The sequence below is a fragment of the Mirounga angustirostris genome, unplaced genomic scaffold, assembly GCF_029215605.1.
Source record: "Mirounga angustirostris isolate CCGP_5_RB_7025 unplaced genomic scaffold, mMirAng1.0.hap1 SCAF_8, whole genome shotgun sequence".
In the NCBI taxonomy this organism is placed as follows: Eukaryota; Metazoa; Chordata; class Mammalia; order Carnivora; family Phocidae; genus Mirounga; species Mirounga angustirostris.
This window is the reverse complement of record NW_026991716.1, coordinates 74,461,865-74,486,077: the sequence shown is the minus strand read 5'-3', so window position 1 is coordinate 74,486,077 and position 24,213 is coordinate 74,461,865. Positions and strand designations below refer to the sequence as shown.

General features: G+C 36.6%; 1 protein-coding gene across 4 annotated transcripts in view; it reads right to left on the bottom strand.

Moving 5' to 3' along the window:
• Window positions 1-24,213, bottom strand: part of HTR1E (5-hydroxytryptamine receptor 1E) — a 100,364-nt gene that overhangs the window by 12,322 nt on the left and 63,829 nt on the right. The window lies entirely within an intron of this gene.

The following is a 24,213-nucleotide window of genomic DNA, read 5'->3' as shown; positions in this document are numbered from 1 at the left end:
ACCAACTTCTTATCCTATTAATTCCTTTTTAAAAATCTTTTTTAATTTTCATCTTTACAGTCATATTCCATCCCTTCATTGTATTTACCATTATTTTTGTGTATATATATATATATATATATATATATATATATATGTATATATATATATAAGTTTTTCATTCTTTAAAATTTTGAGAGGCAATTTCTTATATCAGACCAAAATACACCCAAAATCTAGTGTGTGGCTCTGTTCTATTCACCAGCCTGATCATATTCTTTTTTTTTCCCATTCTTTTCCCCCTGGTTTCAGGTCTCTTCTGATTTGTTTAGTGTATATTTTTCTGGGGTCATTGTTACCCTGTTAGCATTTTGTTCTCTCATTCATCTATTCTCCTCTGGACAAAATGACAAGATGGAAAAACTAAAAAAAAAAAAAAAAAGAACAAGAGGCAGTACTGACTGCCAGGGACTTAATCAATACAGACATTAGTAAGATGTTGCCATTTTCAGAATGTTCAGTATGATGATTATAAAGATACTAGCTGGGCTTGAAAAATGCATAGAAGATACTAGAGAATCCCTTTCTGGAGAAATAAAAGAACTAAAATCTAACCAAGTTGAAATCAAAAAGGCTATTAATGAGGTGCAATAAAAAATGGAGGCTCTAACTGCTAGGATAAATGAGACAGAAGAGAGAATTAGTAATATAGAGGACCAAATGATGGAGAATAAAGAAGCTGAAAAAAAGAGAGCTAAACAACTACTGGATCATGAGGGGAGAATTCGAGAGATAAATGATATCATAGAGTGCAACAACATTAGAATAATTGGGATCCCAGAAGAAGAAGAAAGAAAGAGAGGGGCAGAAGGTATATTGGAGCAAATTATAGCAGAGAACTTCCCTAATTTGGGGAAGGAAACAGGCATCAAAATCCAGGAGGCACAGAGAACCCCCCTCAAAATCAATAAAAATAGGTCAACACCCCAACATCTAATAGTAAAACTCACAAGTCTCAGAGATAAAGAGAAAATCCTGAAAGCAGCTCAGGACAAGAGGTGTAACCTACAATAGTAGAAACATTAGATTGGCAACAGACCTCTCCACAGAGACCTGGCAGGCCAGAAAGGACTGGCATGATATATTCAGAGCACAGAATGAGAAAAATATGCAGCCAAGAATACTATATCCAACTAGCTGTCATTGAAAATTGAAGGAGAGATAAAAATCTTCCAGGACAAATGAAAAGTAAAAGAATTTGCGAACATGAAACCAGCCCTACAAGAAATATTGAAAGGGGTCCTCTAAGCAAAGAAAGAGCCTAAAAGTAATATAGACCAGAAAGGAACAGAGACAATATACAGTAACAGTCACCTTACAGGCAATACAATGGCACTAAATTCATATCTTTCAATAGTTACCCGGAATGTAAATGGATTCAGTGCCCCAATCAAAAGAGACGGTATCAGATTGGATAAAAAAAACAAGACCCATTGATATGCTATCTGCAAGACACTCATTTTAGACACAAAGACACCTACAGATTGAAAGTGAGGGGGTGGAAAACCATTTACCATGCTAATGGACATCAAAAGAAAGCTGGGGTGGCAATCCTTATATCAGACAAATTAGATTTTAAACCAAAGACTATAATAAGAGATGAGGAAGGACACTATATCCTACTTAAAGGGTCTATCCAACAAGAAGATCTAACAATTGTAAATATCTATGCCCCTAACATGGGAGCAGCCAATTATATAAGCCAACTAATAACAAAATCAAAGAAACACATCGACAATAATACAATAATAGTAGGGGACTTTAACACCGCCCTCACTGAAATGGACAGATCATCTAAGCAAAAGATCAACAAGGAAATAAAGGCTTTAAATGACACACTGGACCAAATGGACTTCACAGATCTATTCACAACATTCCATCCCAAAGCAACAGAATACACATTCTTCTCTAGTGCCCATGGAACATTCTCCAGAATAGATCACATCCTGGGTCACAAATCAGGTCTCAACTGGTACCAAAAGATCGGGATCAACTCATACAGGAATTCAGTAAAGTGGCAGGATATAAAATCAATGCACAGAAATCAGTTGCATTTCTATACAACAAGACAGAAGAAAGAGAAATTAAGGAGTCGATCCCATTTAAAATTGCACCCAAAACCATAAGATACCTAGGAATAAATCTAACCAAAGAGGCAAAAGATCTGTACTCAGAAAACTATAGAATACTCATGAAAGAAATTGAGGAAGACACAGGAAATGGAAAAATGTTCCATGCTTATGGATTGGAAGAACAAATATTGTGAAAATTTGCTACTTAGCGCAATTTACACATTTAAAGCAATCCCTATCAAAATACTATCAACTTTTTTCAAAGAAATGGAACAAATAATCCTAAAATTTGTGTGGAACCAGAAAAGACCCCAGGTAGCCAGAGGAATGTTGAAAAAGAAAAGCAAAGCTTGTGGCATCACAATTCCGGACTTCAATTTCTACAAAAACCTGCTGGAATTTTAGTTGGCTGTACTCATCAAGACAGTATGGTACTGGCACAAAAACAGACACATAGATCAATGGAACAGAATAAAGAGTCCAGAAATGGACCCTCAGCTCTATGGTCAACTAATCTTCAACAAAGCAGGAAAGAATGTCCAATGGAAAACAGACAGTCTCTTCAACAAATGGTGTTGGGAAAATTGGACAGTCACATACAGAAGAATGAAACTGGACCATTACCTTACAACACACACATAAAATAGACTCAAAATGGATGAAAGACCTCAACTTGAGACAGGAATCTATCAAAATCCTTGAGGAGAACACAGGCAGCAACCTCTTTGACCTCAGCCACAGCAACTTCTTCCCAGAAACATCGCCAAAGCAAGGGCAAAAATGAACTATTGGGACTTATCAAGATAAAAAGTTTTTGCACAGCAAAGGAAACAGTCAACAAAACCAAAAGGCAACCGACAGAATGGGAGAAGATATTTGCAAATGACATATCAGATAAAGGGTTAGTATCCAAAATCTCTAAAAATTTATCAAACTCAACACCCGAAGAACAAATAATCCAATCAAGAAATGGGCAGAAGACACAAACAGACATTTCTGCAAAGAAGATATACAATGGCCAACAGACACATGAAAAAATGCTTGGTTTCAGGGAAATACAAATCAACACCTCAATGAAATACCACCTCACACCAGTCAGAATGGCTAAAATTAACAAGTCAGGAAATGACAGCTATTGGTGAGGATGCGGAGAAAGGGGAGCCCTCCTACACTGTTGGTGGGAATGCAAGGTGGTGCAGCCACTCTGGAAAACAGTATTGAGGTTCCTCAGAAAGTTGAAAATAGAGCTACCCTATGACCCAGCAATTGCACTACTGGGTATTTACCCCAAAGATACAAATGTAGTGATCTGAAGGGGCACCTACATCCCAATGTTTATAGAAGCAATGTCTACAATAGCCAAACTATGGAAAGAGCCTAGATGTCTATCAACAGATGAATGGATAAAGATGTGGTATATATATATATGATGGAATATTATGCAGCCATCAAAAAAACCCAACAACAACAAAGAAATCTTGCTATTTGCAATGACATGGATGGAACTAGAGGGTATTATGCTAAGTGAAATAAGTCAATCAGAGAAAGATAAGTATCATATGATCTCACTGAAATGAGGATTTTGAGAAACAAGACAGAGGATCATAGGGGAAGGGATGGAAAAATGAAACAAGATGAAACCAGAGAGGGAGACAAACCATAAGAGACTCTTAATCTCAGGAAACAAACTGAGGGTTGCTGGAGTGGAGGAGGGTGGGAGGGATAGGGTGCCTGGGTGATGGCCACTGGGGAGGGTATGTACTATGGTGAGTGCTGTTAATTGTGTAAGACTAATGAATCACAGACCTGTACCCCTGAAACAAATAATACCTTATATGTTATAAAAAAATTTAAAAAATTAAAAAAAGAAAAAAAGAAAGAAAAAAATCTTCAATATGTGTCTGTTTCCCCCCTTTTTTTTTAATTTCAGGAGCAGTTGCTTGCCCTCATATTACTAATTTTACCTCTCCAATTGTTCATTAAATTCACTTTCTCAGCCTTCTTAAAGAATTTTCTTGGCCTGTCTACAGGAAAGAAAGGGTAGATAGTTTGTTTCTCATTTGGTCTTCACTGGGAGCAAAGGAGTAGAGGAGATACTGGAGTGTGGGGTTCTTTATTCTCTTCTTCTCACTTATTTAATTTGTGCTTGGGACATGACATGTGGGTATTATGAGGTTATTATATTCATAATAACAGGAAAACATTATTGTAAAAATCAAAACAGAGTACATAGGGTTTTAGGAAATGTTTTTATATTCTGGACGCATGTCTTTTGTCAGAACAATGTTTTGTGAACATTTTCTTCTACTCTATACTTTGCCTTTGTATTTTTTAATGATGTCTTTTTATAAGCAGAAGATTTTAATTTGATGAAGTCTAAGTTACCTATTTTTCTTTATGATTAGAGCTTCCTGTGTCCCAGGAAATGACTTCAAGATCACAAAGATATTTTTCTATATTTTCTTCTAGAGGCTTAATACCTTTAGTTTTCATATTGGAAGAGGTTGTCAGGGGGACATGACCACTTGGTGACCTGTGAGCTGGACCCAGACAATCAGAGACATCTCACCACCTACAGTCCCCCATCCTTGGAATGTGTGCCTGGCCTATAATTCCTACAGTGGGAGCCATTTTCAAGGATGCAGCCTTGAGAGAGCAATCTGTTGGTTAGACTATCTGGATGGTATACATTACTGAATGCAGGTAAGTCTTCTATATAAACTTTAAAGATTCTGGAGGGTGGGTGTGGAGATCTACTCATCTCACGGCCGCCCAAGACAAGCCTCCTGTGTAATTTCCCTTTGTTATTAAACCTACCACTCACCAGTCTGGAGCAGTCTGTCTCTTAGACTCTTCTTGCCCTCCATGTTCAGGGGCCAATTTCAGATTTTACCTGAGAAGTTCCCAAATTAGGAAACCAACAGTTAATGATCCATCCTGAATAAATATTTGCATTTGGATATGAGGTAGGTGTTGAGGTTTATCTTTTCCCCCCATGTGGATGTCTAGTTATTTCAGCAAATTTTGTAGGAAAGACTTTATTTCCCCATTGAAATGCTTTGGTGTCTTTGTCAAAAATCAATCAATTGTATATGTCAGTTGATTTCTATGCCCTCTCTTCTGTTCCTTGATCCGCCTTTGTGTCAGTATAACGTTGTCTTGATTGCTGTAGCTTTTAAGGTAAGTCTTGAGATCAGGTGGTGTGAGGCCAACTTTGTTCTGTTTTTTCAACTTGTTTTGGCTATTCCAGGTTCTGTGAATTTCCAAATAAATTTTGGAATCAAATTGTCAATTTCTACAAAAACCTGCTGGAATTTTAGTTGGCATTGTGTAAAAACTATAGACTAAGGAGAATTAAAATTTATTAATATTCTGTGTTCTCCAAGAAAAAAGAAGCAGTCTCCACTTATTTTGTTATTTCTTAGTTTCTCTCAGTAATATTTATAATTTTCAGTGTAGAGGTTTTGCATGTATTTCTTTAAATTTATCCCCATGTATCTTTTAATTTAAGTTTTAAATTTGAATAGAGTTGACATGCAATGTTACATTAGTTTCAGGTATACAATGTAGTGATTTGACAAGCTTATATATTATGCTATGCTCACCACAAGTGTAGCTACCATCTGTCACCATAAAATGCTATTACAATACCATTGACTATATTCCTTATACTGTCCCTTTCATTCCCATGACTTATTCATTTCATAACTGGAAGCTTGTATCTCTCACTCATTCACCCATTTTGTCCATCCCACGTACCCACTTTCCCTCTGGAAACCATCAGTTTGTTATCTGTATTTATAGGTCTGATTCTGCTTTTTGTTTGTTCATTTGTTTTGTTTTTTAGATTCCACATATGAGTGAAATCATATGGTATTTGTCTTTCTCAGTCTGACTTACTTATTTAACCTAGGTCCATCCATGTTGTCACAAATGGCAAAAATGGCAAAACAAACCCTCAAACTTTTTTATGGCTGTGTAATATTCCATTGTGTGTGTGTATCTATATCTACATACCACATATTTTTTATCTATTCATATGTCAATGGACACTTGGGTTTCCTCTAGATCTTAGCTATTGTAAATAATGCTGCAATAAACATAAGGGTGCATAAATAGGTAGTGTTTCTATAAACTAATAATGCAGTAGCAGAAAGAGGAATATCCCTATGTATTTTAATATTTTTGATGTTTTTGTAAACGGTACTTGTATTTCAATTTCCATATTTACTGCTTGTATAGAGAAATACAATGTATTTCTGGATATTGATTTTGAATCTGTGATCTCTTTTATTGATCCTAGTAGATATTTTATAGATTCTTAAGATTTTTCTATAAAAACAATAATTTCATTTGCAAACAGAGACAGTTTTATTTCTTTTACAATTTTATTGCTTTTACTTCTTTGTCTTGCCATGTCATACTGCCTAGAACTATAGAAAAATGCTAAATAGAAGTGGTGAGGGCACACATTCTTATCTTCTTCCCAATCAGATGGGGGAAATGTTCTTCAGTCACCATTAATATATTAGCTATAAGTTTTTCTTGGATCCTGTTTATTAGTTTGAGGACATTTTTTTCTATTCCTAAATCTGATAGTTTTTATAATAAGTAGGCATTTTATCAAATGTATCTTTTTCAACTACCGAGATAGTTTTATGATATCTTGTGGTGAATCATAGTAACTGATTTTTGGATGTTAAGCCAGTCTTGCAGTCTTGGAAAAACTTCAGTTAGTTTTGATGTATTTTTTAAAAATATATATTGCTGAGTTTGATTTGCTAATATTTTGTTAAGGAGTTTTGCATTATGCCCAGGAGAGATATTGTATGAAAAAGTCTTTTCTCGAATTGATTTGTGAGTTTTGGTGTCAAGGCTATGCTGGCTTTAAAAAATGAGTTTAAAAATTTTCTGAAGGAGTTTGAGAAATATCAGTGTCATTTATTTTGTGAATACTTGATGGAATATACCTGCGGATTCCTTTGGATTTTGAGTTTTCCTTGTGGGGAGGTTTTTTTCTTTTTAAAGATTTATTTATTGGAAAGGCAGGGGAGGCAGGGTGGGGGTGAGGCAGAGGGAGAGGGAGAGAGAGTCTTAAGCAGACTGTGCTGAGTGTAGAACCTGATGTGGCTTGATCTCATGACCTTGAGATGACAACCTGAGTTGAAATCAAGAGTCAGATGCTTAACTAACTGTGCCACGCAGGCGCCCCTTGTGGGGGGTTTTTAACTGTAAATTCAGTTTCTTTACTATACTTAAAAAAACCCATCAACAACAACACCAACATCAAAATACCATATATTTGGCTTTTTAGAATTTCTCTTTTTTCTTATATCACTTTTGGTAATTTATGTCCTTTAAGGAATTTGTTCATTTAATCTAAGTTGTCAAATTCATAGTCATAAAGTTAGTCATAATACTCCTTTCATATCCTTTTAATGCCTGTAATATCTATGTGGTATTCTCTCTTTCATTCTTGATATTGGTAATTTTATTTTTTCCTCTTGATCAGTTTAGGTAAGGATTTTTCAATTTTATTAATCTTTTTTTTTTTTTAAGATTTTTATTTATTTATTTGACAGAGAGAGATAGTGAGAGCAGGAACACAAGCAGGGGGAGTGGGAGAGGGAGAAGCAGGCTTCCTGCCGAGCAGGGAGCCCGATGTGGGACTCGATCCCAGGACCCTGGGATCATGACCTGAGCCAAAGGCAGACGCTTAACGACTGAGCCACCCAGGCGCCCAATTTTATTAATCTTTACAAAGAATCAGCTTCTGAATGACTTGATTTCCTCTATTATCTATTCTTTATTTAATTACTTTCAGCTTTTATATTTATTATTTCCTTCATTTACTTTGGCTTAACTCACTCTTCTTTTTCTAGTCTCTTAATGTAGAAGCTAAGATAGTTTAAAACTTTTTTTTCATCAACAACATAAGCATTTAGAATTATAAATTTTGCTCTAAGCACTATTTTAGCTGCATCCTGCAAATTTTAGTATTTGTATTTTCATTATCATTCAGTCAGAAATATTTTCTAATTCCTTCATATTTGACTTATGTAACATTTAGGAGTCCATTTCTTAACTTCAAAAATATTTAAGGATTTCATGTATTCTTTTAAAACTGACTTTTAATGTCATATTACCCAGGCTCACAAAACATAGTCTGTATGACTTCAATCATTTGAAATTTTTTAGGACTTATTTTATGGCTCAGTTTGTAGTCTATCTTGGTGATGTTATATGTATGTTTAAAGTGAATGTGTTTTCTGTGATTGTTCCATGTAACTTGCTTGACAGTATTGTTCAAATTTTCTGTACCTTTACCAATGTTTTGTCAACTTGTTCTATCAATTGTTGAGAGAAGGGTGTTAAAATCTCTAACTATAACTTTAGATATGCCAATCTTCCCCCTTGATCAGATCAATTTTTGAGTATTGTATTTTGAAACTCAGTTATTAGATGTATACTCATTTAGAATTGCTATGTCTTCTTGATGAATTGACTGTTATATCATTATGTAATATCTCTGTGTCCCTGATGTTCTATGTTCTGGTGTTTACTTTGTATGATATTAATATAGCCACTCCAGCTTTCTTTTAACTAATGTTTATGTGGTATATCTTTTTCTATCCTTTTACTTTTAACCTGTCTATGTTTTTATATTAAATGGGTTTTTTATGGACAGCCTCTAGTTGGGTCTTGCACTTTTGTCCAGTCTGACTTTCTCTGCTTTTAATTAGAATGTTTAGATTATTTACACATAATGTAATTATTGATGTGCTTGCTTTTAATTCTACCATCTTTGTATTTACTTTGTATTTATTCAAGTCTCCTTTTGTTTATTTCTTTAGCATTTTGTGATTTTCAGCATACAAGTCCTGCGCCTGTGATAGTAGATTTATTCCTAAGCATCTTATTTGTTTGTTTGTTTTTTGGAGTGATTGTAAATGGCATTGTGTCTTTAACTTCAGTTTTGGCATGTTTATTTTTAGGATACAGAAATGTGGTTGATTTTGTGTTTTGACCCTGTTTAACTCACCTATTAGTTATAGGACTTTTTTTGGTAGACTCCAGAGTTTTCTACAGAGATGATCACGTCATTTGCAAATAGGAACACTTTCCTTTCTTCTTTCTTATCTGTATGTCTTTTCTTGCCTTATTGAAGTAGCTAGACCTCCCAGTACTATGCTGATTATCAGTAGTGAGGGCATACTTCTTTAGCTTGTTCCCTATCTTAGGGAGAAAGCATTCATTCTTTCCCTATTAACAGAAGAGGGATCATTTTTGGGGAATGAATATGAGCATATAGTGGTATGTGCCACTTTTAGGCCTGGTCTACAAAAACTTTTCATGTACTATCCTTGCTCTTAATTTCCATCCACCAGTGGACAGATGGAAATATCCTGGGGGGCTCCGAATGATCAGGTGGGGCAGAATACAACCTCTTCCCCATCTGATTTGCATTAGATGGTGATATGAATGAGAAATAGCATTTAATTGTGTTAAACCACTGATATTTTAGGGTTTATCAGTTAAAGGAACTAATTATTTATTGTAAGTAACATATCCTTGGGTGACTTAATCTTTGGATGCTTGGTTTTACAATTTGAAAAGTGAGGATAATTATATCGACCTTACATATTTATAGAAAAAATGAAATGAGACAGCATTTGCCAAAGTGTTGGCACATTTCCTGACACCTCAGAGGTACTCAATAAACATTTGTTCAGTCTGTTCTTTGCTGAGCATGCTCATATGTAGATATACTAATGGATTTGTTATCTTCATATTGAACTAAGAGGTATTTCCTTGTGTTTGTATCCTTGAATATTTAATCCATCCCTTTAAAATGTATTCATCAGCTGGGGTGCCTGGGTGGCTCAGTCAGTTGAGCATCCAACTCTTGATTTTGGCTCCAGTCATGATCTCAGGGTCCTGGGATGGAGCCCCTGCATCAGGCTCCCTGCTCAGTGGGGGAGTCTGCTTGTTTCCCTCTCCCTCTGTCCCTCCCACCAGCTTGCTCATGCTCTCTCTCTCTCTAAAATAAATAAATATTAAAAAATATATTCTTCAGCAATAAAAGTGATGAAACAAAATGTAAGCCTCATATATATTGATAAAAATATTATGCATTTGTCAGTCTCCATAACATAGTTTCTTTGTAAACAGTCATAGTTGAATTTGACTTTAAGGGCTGTTTTTCAAGAAAATTCATACCACATGTATTATAAGTTATGCCCATGCCTTTCTGGCTTCTTTTGGAAACACAATTCTATGTTTCTATGCAAAGATGAAGAGAAAAAGAGCAAGGTAGTTTTCCTCATCTACATAAAGTTTATGTGGAAAGCTAACATATGCCTTTTTTAACCCATTAAGTCACTTCCATTAATTCACAGTCATTTTTTAAAATTTAAAATCAATCCATTAACATATAGTGTAGTATTAGTTTCAGAGGTAGAGTTTAGTGATTCATCAGTTCATATAACATCCAGTGCTCATTACATCAAGCGCCCTCCTTAATGCCCATTACCCAGTTACCCCATCCCTTCACCCACCTCCCCTCCAGGAACCCTCAGTTTGTTTCCTATAGCTAAGAGTCTCTTATGGTTTATCTCCCTGTTTTTGTCTTATTTTATTTTCCCCTCCATTTCTCTATGTTCATCTGTTTTGTTTCTTAAATTCCACATAGAGTGAAATATATGGTAATTGTCTTTCTCTGATTCAATTATTTTGCTCAGCATAACACCCTATAGGTCTATCCACATCGTTGCAAATGGTAAAAGTTCATTTTTTTTGGTGGTCGAGTAATGTTCCATTGTGTGTTTATATCTATATCTATATATCTATATCTATATCACATCTTTTTATCCTTTCATCTGTTGATTAACCCCATTGTTTATAGCAACAATGTCCACAATAGCCAAAATATGGAAAGAGCCCAGATGTCCATCCATCCATTCACAGTCATTTTGAAGGGATTATGATTTAGAAGATGAATCCAAAAAGGTGTCAAAAGCAAGAGATGGGATTTAGTTGGGACTTGGGAGTGGGGGCACAGGTGGGGAGTTTGGGTTGGGGCTGAAAGCAGAGGATAGCCTGAGTGGGAAAAGGAAATAATTTAGAGAACTGGGTGGCAAGAAAGAGATACAATTTATTGGCAAAATGGTTTTACTACTTTGGAAATGATAATATAAATGTCAGATATTATTATAATATCCCAGATAACTTATCAAGAGAATTTAGAGAAATTTCTCAAATTTGAAGGGTTTGTCTAAAACTTATGTTTTTAATTTGAATCTTTTATACTATTAAGCATAGACATTATTAGATGCCAGCACATTTTGTTTTCAAAGAATCTGGTTAGTTTATTGGTTTGGGCTTTTACCTTATTACTTTCCTGACCTATAAAGGAGAGCCTCAATTTTTGTTATGTTCAGAATATATTCTGCTTCTCAGATTACTACACAAATAATACTCAGGTTATTCAGTGAAGAACAAACATCGCTTTTCCTTTTATTGTGAAGTGCGCTGTTGTTAGTCCTCACCTGTCTTTTGAACTCATTTAGCTTCCCCAAGCCTTCTTTAACTGTGCTTCTTGGATTGGGCAATGCATTAGATACAGAATTCTGCCATGCTCCAGGCAGGATCACACATATATTTGTATCATCTATTTTTTTTATTTTTTTAAGATTTTATTTATTTATTTGACAGAGAGAGAGAGAGAGAGAGAGAGAGCTCAAGCAGAGGGAATGGCAGGGGGAGAGAGAAGTAGGCTCTCTGCTGAGCAGGGAGCCCGATGTGGGGCTCGACCCCAGGATCTGGGATCATGACCTGAGCCGAAGGCGGATGCTTAACCAACTGAGCTACCCAGGTGCCCCTCTATTTTTTTTAAATAAACTTTTTGTTTTGGTATAATTTTAAATTTATAGAGAAGTTATGAAGATAGTACAGAGAGTATATCCACCACCCAGTTTTACCCATTGTTAACATCTTACATTACAGAGTACATTTATCAAAACTAAGAAAGCAACATTATTCATCACTATTTACTAAACTCCAGAACTTATTTGGATTTAATCAGCTTTTCCATTAATGCCTTCTTTCTGTTTCATTGCAGGATGCCACATTGTAGTTAGTTGTCATATTTTCTCAGTCTCCTCTGGTCTGTGACAATTTCTCACTCTGCTTGTTTTTCATGACCTAGAAGGTCTTGGGGAATACTGGCTAAATATTTTGTAGAATGTCTTCTGATCTTGGTTTGTCTGATGTTTTTCTCATGATTAGACTGGGGTTATGGGATTTGGAAAGAATACAATGGAAGTGCCCTTCTCATTCCCTCACATCAGCATACATCATATCCATGCGACATCAATGGCAATGTTAACCTTCATCACTTGGTTAAGGTAGCTCTTGCCAGGACTCTCCACTGCAAAGGGACTATTTTTCCCTTTCCGTGCTCTATTTTTTAGAAGTGGGTCCCTTTGTCTAGCCCACCTTCAAGGGGAGGCAATTAAGTTCCACCTCCTGGAGGCGGGAATATGTATATATGTTATTTGGAATTCTTCTGTAAGGAAGATTTGTCTGTCCTCTACCACTTACTTACTTATTCAGTAATTTATATTTATATACATCTATACATTTATGATTCAGTCCTAAGGAAACAGTAGACTCTACTTTTGGGAAAATTATCTTTATAAAAGTGCTGTTGATGCTTATTTACATTATTTGTTTATAAATATGGACTCATGAATATTTATTTTATTCTTTGGCTTATAACTGAATATTGCATTATTTGATTTTGCTCAAATTGTTCCAGGTTTGGCCATTGAGAGCTCTATCAGTTGGCTGTTGTTGCATCATCTCTTTTATCACACTGTTTTCCTTTGTCCAGAATGGACTGGCTATACCTCTTTGAAAGGTGTTGGGGAAAAACAATCTGCTCTGTAAAGTATAGATAAGGTTTTAGTCAATAGAGAGTCTCTATTGCCAGCAAATAAAGCCTTTTAATATGAAGGACACCTGCAGAAGTGTTATTTACTTTTCAGCTGAGGATAATAAAAATGAACTTTATGAAGTGCCTGTCATTGAAGTGAGCTGGTGCTCAAGGTTCTATTACCATATTTTTTAAAAAATGAAATGACTTTTTTTTAAACCCAGCTTTAATGATACCCCTGAAGTACTCAACTCCTCAGAGGAGATCTGGGCTCCTTCCTGTGCATTTTTCTTTTAACTCTTCTGCAATGCAATGTGCCTTTGTGGTAGACCTAAGGGAACGAGCATTTAAGCTATGTGCAGGGCTAAGGTTTCCTACTGGGCTTCCACCTGGGGAAGCATTGCTAGCTCAGACCACTTGGCTCTGCTCCAACTAGTTCCAAGGGCATATTCTACAAGAGGGAGGTTTGCAGGTATCTATTTTTTTTGGGCTCAATCCACTTCAAGGTGAGAAATAAGAGATAGGGTGTTGTAATGAAATGGAGGGGTCAAGAGCAGAGACATCTGTGAATGCATCTCAGATCTATAGATGGTTGTGTGGCCCTGAAAAAGACACTCTGTGCCTGTGGGTCTCAATTTCCCTGTCCGTATAATTAGGACTTCATTATTTCTGAGCATCTTTCAGGTCTAACATCCTATGATTTTTATGCTACAATTTTATGGTGACTGGAAGAGAGGTATGTGCATATATTTACAATTTAGTTCCGAGAGTGAAGTAACCTCTAGTTTTGGGGAAATTATATTTATAAATGTACTATAGGTGCCCAATAAAAATGCTAATGTTTCCTGAAACTTATATATCACTATTATTTTTCAAATTTACTTTCACCTTAATTTTCTTGTTTCAACATTTATTTTCTGTTTATAACTTTGGACACATAATCTTTCTATCAAACATACACATTTATCTGTACACTTTGACTCTCATGTTGTTGGTATTTAGACATCTTTCTCTTTTCTTTGCTGGTTTTCTCTCAGTTTGTCACTTTCATGGGTGGTGTGTGGTCTCTCACATTTATGCAAGTCTTGGGATTGCCTTTGTTCCAGACTATCTATTTCAAGGATATTTGTATAGAGAATAGTCTTGAAAGGCGGAGATTGGGAAAGGCAGGCATGCTTATTGTCTAGTATGATAAAGGTAATGCCTCTTTTTGGGGTAATGGGCAGGATGCTTACTGCCCATTATAAAATATTTGGGTTCCCTAAGCTCTGTATGGAAACCGTAATGCACTCACTGCATGTGCAAGAGTCATCTGACCCTTTTTGCATCACTGTGTGGGTTTGGGTTTGGAAATTGGCACAAGAAAATGCTAATACTCTGGCTACTGCTATTGCTATAATAAAATTCTTACTCTTTGACTCAGGAATCTCCTGTCTTCTGATGGCTTTCACGAAATTGTGGCATGCTTATTTGTTAGCTTACAAGTAGGATAAGGTTTCAGATTTTTGACAGTTAGTTCTTTGTAGTGTACTTCCTATTGTGAACTTTTAGTGGGTTGTGTACATGTGTACAATCATGAGTTTTGGGGGGTTGTCCTCTCTTGATTCATACTTACCTTGAGCTTGATATGATACCATAGAAAGAGTTGAGAACTTGGGATTCCCAGAGCTGAGAACTTGGAATCCAGTTGAGAACTGGATTCAAGTATACATTTGGTCACCTTCCAGTTTTGTAATTTTGGCAAGTCACTTAATATGTCTGTACTTCCTTCTCTTTTTAGTGGAGATGACCTGCTTTACCAGGTTATTATGAAGGTAAAACAAGATTCAATATACCTGTGCTATCCAATATGGCAGCCATTGATGACTAAGTTAAAAATAAATTAAAAGTCAGTTCCTTGATTATACCAGCACCATTTTTCAAATGCTCAATAGGGGACTTTGTTATGTTTCTTTTTACCTTGATGAACCCTCTTAGTTGCTAAGCTATTATCAGCTACAGTCCTTCCAGAATATAGTTAATTAGATTTCACCATTTTCCTGCAAAGTGTTGAAAGAGTCTATAGGGATTAGTAGCACTAATCAGAATTTGAAAGAGCACTGATATTCTGTAAATATTATAGGATTATATTTATTTTTTTCTTTTAAAACTGCTACAGGTGAGGTACTTCAAATGTAATAGGAAAGGCAAATAGTTTCACCTAATACAAACTCTAACTCATGGGTCCTGACTAATTGAGTGCTGGGCTGAGGTTTCAGAGGTGGTGCCTGGACTCAGCAGAAGAGAATTATGACTGATTAGTGATCAATCACTAGCAACTAGCCTAGATTGGTATCTGAAAAACTAAGATTTTTTATTTTCCCAGAAATAAAAAAAAGTCATTATCCTTCTAAATGGCAGCAAAGGTGCTGAGGACCATTGTCTTGATTCAATCTAATTTCAATTCAGGTTCTGCTTAGAGAAAAACCAATTCTTCCAGCCACCATGCTTATGAATTGAAGCTCTCTCTTATCGGAAAACTGATAGAATTGTGACCCTTCATGCTACTTTTTTATTGTTTATAAGAATCACAGCTAGGAAGTGATATCACTTTCTTCCCTTCTCCACAACATCACAAATAGTAAATAACAGCAGTAGTAGTTACAAAATACAAGCATGTAAAATATAAAATTGTCTTCCAGCCTGGAAGGTGATATAATCCTACTCTCACTAGGAAGTTCAAGACTCTCAGTTGTTTTTCACAGAATGCAGTCAAATGTATTCATGTTCTGCAATTTGAGCTTGTTAATAAACAGTAAGTAAACACTTTATGGCCCAGCACATATTAATTATGTGTCTATATTTAGTGGAAAGTAAACTAACAAGCAGCTCCATATTGGGATACCTGTTGAATGAAGATTGATGAAAAAAGAGAATAATATAACCTCTCTTCCTGAGTCTGATATTTAGAAAAGCAAAATATCAGTGCTTTTGGCACAACTGTTAACTCTATGAAGAGAAGATGTCTTACCCTGTTACACAGTATAATGAGTACTTATTGACTAATAGAAATACATCAAAGTCAGACTGAGTCAAATTTTAAATATGCTGTTGTGAGATGAAGTATAATTACAATTTTTTCCTTTCCTTTTTGTTGTTTACTCCATCGTTAACTTGGCTCAGAAAGAAATGGTTTGAATGATATGTTTTCAGCACATTTGACAAGAAATTATGGGAAAAAGAGAATCTGGTTAGGGCATGAAAGCATTTCCAGAAGAGCATTCAAGGGTTTTGACTTCTAGAATGTTTGCCTTTCAGCGTTCATCAAACTTGTTGGAGTGCAAGGTTTCCAGTGTAGTGTAGAGTGAAAATGATGTGCACTCTGTGGTCAGAATGCTAGGGCTCAAGATTTGTCTTTGCTACTTGCCAGTTCCTTGCCTTTGAGGAAGAAACTAAGCCTACATGGTCTTCATGAGTTTCCCTCATTTGGATGTTGGAGGTGCTGGGGGTAGGATGGACTGGAACACTCATTTTCTTCCCTTCAGTTTCCCATGGAGGCATGGGGCATATCTGCTTTACTTCCCAGGAGAGAGCAGCATCATTTTCAGTAAAAATTTTCCACCTACTGAAAAAACTTGAGAGAGAGTGTGAGATTGGAGAAAGCCTGGCATTTGTGTCCACCCCTCCCTCAACTCACAGACCTGCCTGGGTGCAGGGAAGGCTGGAGCTCACATGCTCAGGCTGTCAGTAAACGAACCATCAGACCACATGAGCCTGTTCCAGCTACACTCCAGTTCTCTCTGTTCCAGCTTTATAGCATGACACTGGGTGGAAAAGTCAGCGTGGTCATTCCCTAGTTATCTTCAATGCAGGAGAGAGGGACAAAAAAATGTATTTTTTTTTCTTTTTTTACCAGGTGGGAAGTGAATTTGCCAACCATCTTGAATAAAGCAGATGCCTCGATTCCCATTTGGAGACTTGTGATGGTTGGAGAAGTAACTGAGCTAACATGTAAAGGCATGTAGGTCACACTTGGCACATAAATAAGTCCTATTTAGGTACTAGCTATGATTAGTATGATGATGATTATCATTATTACTTTCAGCTGGTTAGGTTGCAAAAGATTGGCATTAATACTTCCAAACTTCCAACATGATTCAGTACTGCTACCTGACTCACAAGGTTGTCATGCTCATCAATTTAGATAATATGTACCAATTTGCTTTATAAAGCATAAAGCATATTATATAATAGTGATGATAATGGAATATTTAGGGTTTTTATGTGACTCCATGGGGTCATATATCTTGCCAAGTTCTCACTTCTCTCCTGGCTTTTCCAGGACCATTTCAATCTCTTGGTCAAATAACACAGTTAAGCATTACAGCTGAATTAGTAAGTATTTTTGTTGATTTCCCAGCATGAATAATTCATGGTAAAGATATTTCATAAACAGGCCATCTCTTAACTGTGTTGGAACAAATCTGTCATGGTTCTGGGCTTATGCCCGTTGTGCTATTTTAAAAGAATTCAGAACATTTATGTAAGAACCCAAGATTGTGAATAGAATTTGGACAGATGTCAATAGTGTTTTAGTCTTAACCTAAACCTGGAGTTCTCCTTCTGCTTTAAATATCTGCTAGTTTTCTTTCTAAGGCAAAGTATATTCATTGAATGGCCAGGACCATTTCTTGTTCTTCGTATTGCCTTATAGTCCTCACTGAACTTGTCCTAATTTATTAATTCAGCAGTTATGAGCACCTACTTTGTGCAGTTACTGTTTCACCTGTTGGGGATATGGTGTAAATAAAACAAATAAAAAACTACACTTTCCACAAGTTTATATCCTATTCCTAGCATAATTTATCAAAAATGAAATATTAATTGTGTCTCCTTTAGAGACAGTCTTTTTTTATTTTTATTTTTTAAAGATTTTATTTATTTATTTGATAAAGAGAGACAGCGAGAGAGGGAACACAAGCAGGGGGAGGGGAGAGGGAGAAGCAGGCTTCCCACTGAGCAGGGAGCCCGATGTGGGGCTCCATCCCAGGACCCTGAGATCATGACCTGAGCCAAAGGCAGTCACTTAACGACTGAGCCACCCAGGCACCCCTAGAGACAGTCTTAAAAGTACATTTTGTATAATTTCCACGACACTGGAACTTATGGGAAATGTTTTAAATACATACATACAGGGAAACCTTAAGTGTTTATTGAGTTATTAATTTATTTCATCAGATTAACCTATCAGCATTATTTGCATATTTATTATATAATCTTTAGAGTGTTTATTATGTTATTAATTTATTTCATCAGATTCACCTATCAGCATTATTTGCATACTTACTATATAATCTCCCATTAGGAGAAAGGTAAATAATTGTTTTCAGCATAGATTATACTACTGATAGTATAGTCAAATATCATACATTTGACTTGACAAATACACATATTTGACTTTATTTATTTATTTGTTTATTTATTTATTTATTTAAAAGACTTTATTTACTTATTTGTCAGAGAGATTGAGAGAGCACAGGCAGGGGGAGCGGCAGGCAGAGAGAGAAGCAGGCTCCCCGCTGAGCAAGGAGCCTGATGCAGGGCTCAGTCCCAGGACCCTGGGATCATGACCTGAGCCAAAGGCAGATGCTTAACCAACTGAGCCATCCAGGCATCCCTTGCCTTGATACTTTTAAATAAGAGCTTTATATTTTCCTCAACATCTTTCAGTCACTAAAGCCTCCTTATTTTAGAACTTGAGATATATACATATTTTGGAAGAATATCTTTAAAGCCTGACTGGAAAAACCTAGCAATAGGGATATGTATGTGCCGAAATTAGCAGCTCTTAAATCAACATGTTGTAGAAATTAATTCTGTTTTAGGAAGGAATTTTCTTTCTGGGTTTTGCTAAATTCAATTGAAACAACAAAGAGTTACATGTTAAATTAGATCTGAAAAATGGTTCCCTGTGTTACAAATTGTAAATGGCTCAAGTCCAGGAAAGATGAAAGGGAAAAATATTCTTACCAATAGTTTAAGGTAATCAAACCTGGCTTATTTATAGAAAACAAAAGATTAATTTGCATCATTTCTTTTACATATTAAAGATGTTTCTGAATTTGCAATGCAGTCTGCCATCCTTAACTAAGCTTCTCTTTTGCATGGCCTCTTTCTTTCTCTTTCTGCTTTCTCTAATCAGATAACATAGACTTCACACTGAGAGGTTTAGGGTGTGAAAACTGCATGGTAAGTAGAATATAATTAAATTATGTGATGTGATAATGAATCAGTAATATGCTATATTCCATACAGATTTGACTAGCTTTCATTCAAATTACCCAGTTTCAGGCTATTATTTTTAGAACTTTCATATTTCATAATCTTTCTTTATTCCATTTATTTTCCCAGGAAAGAAATCTCAGGATCTTTTAAATTCTGCATAGTCAGATTTCAGACTGGCCTTTAGAACCTTAAAAACCCTTTGTCTGGAAGAGAAACAGGTAATTAAACTGAACACACAAGTTAGGTCCACCAGTCTGACAGGGTGTAGAGCATTCCATGCTTCTCCATCCCAGACCCCTTTCCAGATCTGACCCATCCCTGGGTCCTCCTTCCCTCAGTTCTTTCCTCACTTCTTTGCAGGTGTATCTCCTGAGAGCACTCTCCAACCAACATTATGCACACAATTTTTCATCTCAGAATGTTTTCAGGAGATCCAGTCTAAGACAGAAGTGGAGTGGTCTAGGGCAGTGCCTCTAATCTTTCTTTATTTCTCAAAGACCAGTAAAGGTCAGAAATTTTCTACAGTACATTTAGAAGGTAGATGTCTTCTAGAGAGAATTGGATACAGGACAATTGGACACTTACAGCAGAAGGAGAGAGGAGGTAGATACTTATGAAAAAATGTGGTCTATAATTAAGAAGAGAGAAAAGAGATAGGGCTTTTCATGCGTAAAGACATGCTACATTGATGTGTCAATTGTCCCTGTTACAGGGAGCACTGATATTTGAGGCCAAGCCTATTTCATTCTCATTCCTGAGGGATTGGTGGATGTTGCTGGAGGGACATGTGGAGGGGCTCACTGTGCAGAGGCATCACTCAAGGGAGAGAGCAAAGTTAAGTGAACAGTTTCATTATCTATGAAAAACAATGAAGTATTTGAAATGTGGGGGATGTGTCTGGCCAGTGTTGCCAGAGACAACGGAGTAACAAGAATGAAGGTCTTGGCTTTAGAATCATAGGTTCAAATGCTGGCTCTGTCCCCTACTAGCTGCTGTCTATGGTTAAGGTACTTGACTTTTCTGAGACCAGAAAATTGGAGATAATGTCAAAGGACAGTTGTGAGAATTAAACAATACACATAATGCACTTAATACAGTGTATAGTAGGTATTAAATACATAGGAATTTATACAATGCAGTAATGTTTTTTGAATACCCATCTGACAGCTTGCATGGAATACTTCAGCCTTCGCAGTGGACAAATAGCTCTTTCCTTTGTTCTGGGACATTGAAGAAGATATTAAGGATATTAAGGAGAGTTTCTTCAGTGGAGCTGAATTACAAAGTACATGTCTACTCTAGAGCATAAATTTTCCTCTTCATTTCCCATAGCTTTGTGGAATCATTACTTAGGCATGTAAATATTTACCTGTGAAATGGTAAACATAATTTTTGCAATTCAGGGAAATGTTAAGGTTCATGGGAAGCTGTAATTGTTAGACTCAAAAAGTCACTGAGGATTTTCTGTGTTTTAATGTCATCTGCTAGTTTCTTTATCCAAATTTTAATTTAAAATAGCGTATTTAGCATTCTCTATGTCAGTTTGAAAAAGGCCCTTTCAAATTAAAGCAATCAAGAAGCAGCAAAACTGATGGTTCCTATTAGGCATGGTAATTAGGGACATGCATGAGAACCACAGAATTTTAAAGCTGGAAGTGACATCAGAGACTCTGTGCCTCAACCCCTTTTATGGAAATAAAAGAAGCTGGTGAAGGGACTTGCCAGAGTCCTACAGCTTGTTAATGAAAAGACTGATCATAGCCAGTGCCTCCAGACCTAAAGTCCAGAACACTTTCCATTTGCACCACACAACCTATTTAATCAGTTCCTGAAAAGACAGACATGATGAGCTGGTGGTGGCATTTGAGATCATCTGTGTACATGGACTTTCCAGTGGTCAACTCCGTAAACTATACCTACACACTTACCCACACTCCACACACAATTTATGTTCATACAATTCAAAAGAGAAATATGAATCCAGTGTGAAAGAGTATAGTTTGGAGATGGAGTCAACACAAACTGTCTTAAGTTTACACAAACACTTCCCTCTTTGACCATGATAACGTCGAGCCAGGTTTATGGAACTAGAAGGGTATTTTTGCCTGAGGGAAAAAGGATTGTCTTTACTGTTACAACGTTAATGATTATGAAATATGTATTTGTTTATATTCAAAAGTTGTCAACATAAAGTATAATGATTAAAAACTAACATTAACAAAAGGGAAAGGATTCTAAAATATACACCTTAGCCCAAAATGTGTACCAAAGCTGTTGCAGAACCAAATGTCTCCATCTTTTAGTTGCCCCCATGTGTTGTTATTTGGGCAGTGTCTGTGTTGGGGGGTATCTGTTTGCTCTGTCAGATTCCTTTTCCACCCTTGACCCTATTTGGGGCCTCAGGGTCTGGCCTCTTCAGACTGGATAGTCTAGCTCCTCTTTGCTCAGTTTTTGTGTGGATTTAGTCAACGAAAGGCTTTGGCAAGGAAGTCAGAGGATGGGGAGAGAATGAGGATGGTGTGTTTATTTTCCTGGCCTCTTTCCCGTGGGGCTGCTGTTTGGGAGTTTCTGCATCCCTCACCTAAGGTCATAGCTCCTGTCAGGTGCGCTTGTCTCACTAGTTTAGCTTCTGAGAAAACGTCCTCCTTTGCCTCTTCTCGTTTAGGAGTGCAGATAGCTTTTCCTGCTGTCAGTCCTAGGCTCCTTCATCAGCCCTCCAGCTTCCCTGTCTGCTTTTTTGTAAATATAGGTGGTCCCCGATTTATGATGGTCGGACTTACGATTCTTCAATTTAACGACGGTGCAAAAGCGATACTCATTCACTAGAAACTGTTCTCCACTTTTTGAATTTTGATCTTTTCCGGGTCAGTGGCCTGTGGTACGGAGCTCTCTCCTGACCCTGGGCAGCAACGGTGGTAGCCACAGCTCCCAGCCAGCCAGGCGAGCATGAGGGGGAACAACGGGCACACTTACACAACCATTCTGTTGTTCACTTCCAGTACAGCATTTAGTGTTGGTGGTATAGTGGTGAGCATAGCTGCCTTCCAGTACAGCATTCCTCCATCACATGTGAGTCAACACTGTATTATAAAACAGGCTTTGTGTTAGATGATCTTGCCCACCTGTAGGCTAACCTAAGTGTTCTGAGCCTGTTTAAGGGAGGCTAAGCTAGGCTCTGACGCTAGGTATATGAAGCGCATTTTTCACTTAGGATAGTTTCGGTTTATCTGGACGTAACCCCATTGTAAGTCGAGGAGGGGTCTGCATTCCTTTTGTTTAAATTTCTTCCTACCCTTTTTGATTGTGTATGGGTTTCCTGCCAGGACTCGGACTGACAGATACACATCGTATTTGTGCACGCACCACAACAGACTGTCATGAAATATCTTAAAGGCTCTAGTGGCTTCCTATGTGTTTGTTGTGTTTCCCACAACGAACTGTAACAGATTCAAATATATATACAACCACTTGTCATAGCCAGCAGGCACTTTCCTTGTCTCTGTCCTTCCTTAGATTTACCATGACTAAACTTTAAAAATACGCCTTATTTTATTCCTTTTATCTCCTTTCCCTTTTTCATGATAAATTCTCTGACCACCTACGGTAATTATTCAGTCTCCGGCAATAATTTTAACTTTTTGAGTTATGACTCCTTTGTGAATTAGATGAAAATAGAATTTTTCTCCTCAGAACAGTATATAAAACATATATGTAACAAATTTGCATATGATTTATTTTACTAAACTGGAAATTGATTTTTCTTAAATATTTATTTATTTGAGAGAGAGAGAAAGAGAGAGAGAGAACATGGTGGGTGGGGGAGGCAGAGGGAGAAGCTAAGTAGGGAGCCCGACAGGGGGCTCAATCCCGGGACCAATGAGATCATGACCAGAGCCAAAGGCAGACGCTTAACTTTACCAACTGAGCCACCCAGGTGCCCTAAACTGGAAATTGATTTTCATCACATTTTGATCACAGGATATTTTATTTATGGAAAAGATTGCATAAAATCTAACAGTGATTTTCTGGAAATAATTTAAATAAATCTAATTTGTACAACTCCCCCCTCCCCCACAACTCCCAAAGTAAATATTAACTCTGCCCAAATTAAGGTTAAACTTGATGTTTAACTTAATGTTAAACTGGAAAAAGAGGTTGTCATAGCAACATGAAAGTTATCTTGGGCCCTAAGTTGACTTTGAAATTTTGATTTTAACGGCAGCCAGTGCTTAAAAACTGTAACTCAAAGGTAGGTTGTTATAAAAAAATATCAGAATTTTCCAGGACTCTTTTGGGTTGAATTTATATAGCATCATTTCCTTTGTCCTCAAATCAATAAGTTTACCTTTGCAAAGCTGGCATTATTGATTTCCTCTATGCCAGAAAAGAAAGGACTATGAGTCCATATTTAAGTTTTAAAGTTGTTTAAATAGAAGGAATCTGTGAGAGAAATCTCCAGTACTGCCAATTATTTTCGGATTTCTTTCTGTAGGGAAACTGAGAAGGCCTTGTAACTCTTGACTGTCACCTATAAAAGCACTTTTCCCAGCACTGCAAGTTTGGCATCGATGTCTCCCTGCAATTCTGGCTTTCATACTGGAGCTGAGACATGGTTTCATCAACTAGGATGCTTTTGGCTGCAAATACAAAATCCCAATTCAAGAAAAAATCATATAGTAAAAAAGTTTATTATCTTACATAACCAGAAAGTGCAGAAGTAGAATTAGTTCTGGTCAGGTTGGTGACTTAGTAAGTCAATGATGGTCATCAAGAATCCATATTCTTCCTATATTTCTGCTCTGTAATCCTCAGTGTGACAGTGTTGAATTTAGACTTGCTTCTCTTAAGGTTATAAAATAGTTACCAGCACTATCTGATGCAACATACATACTTATTCATATC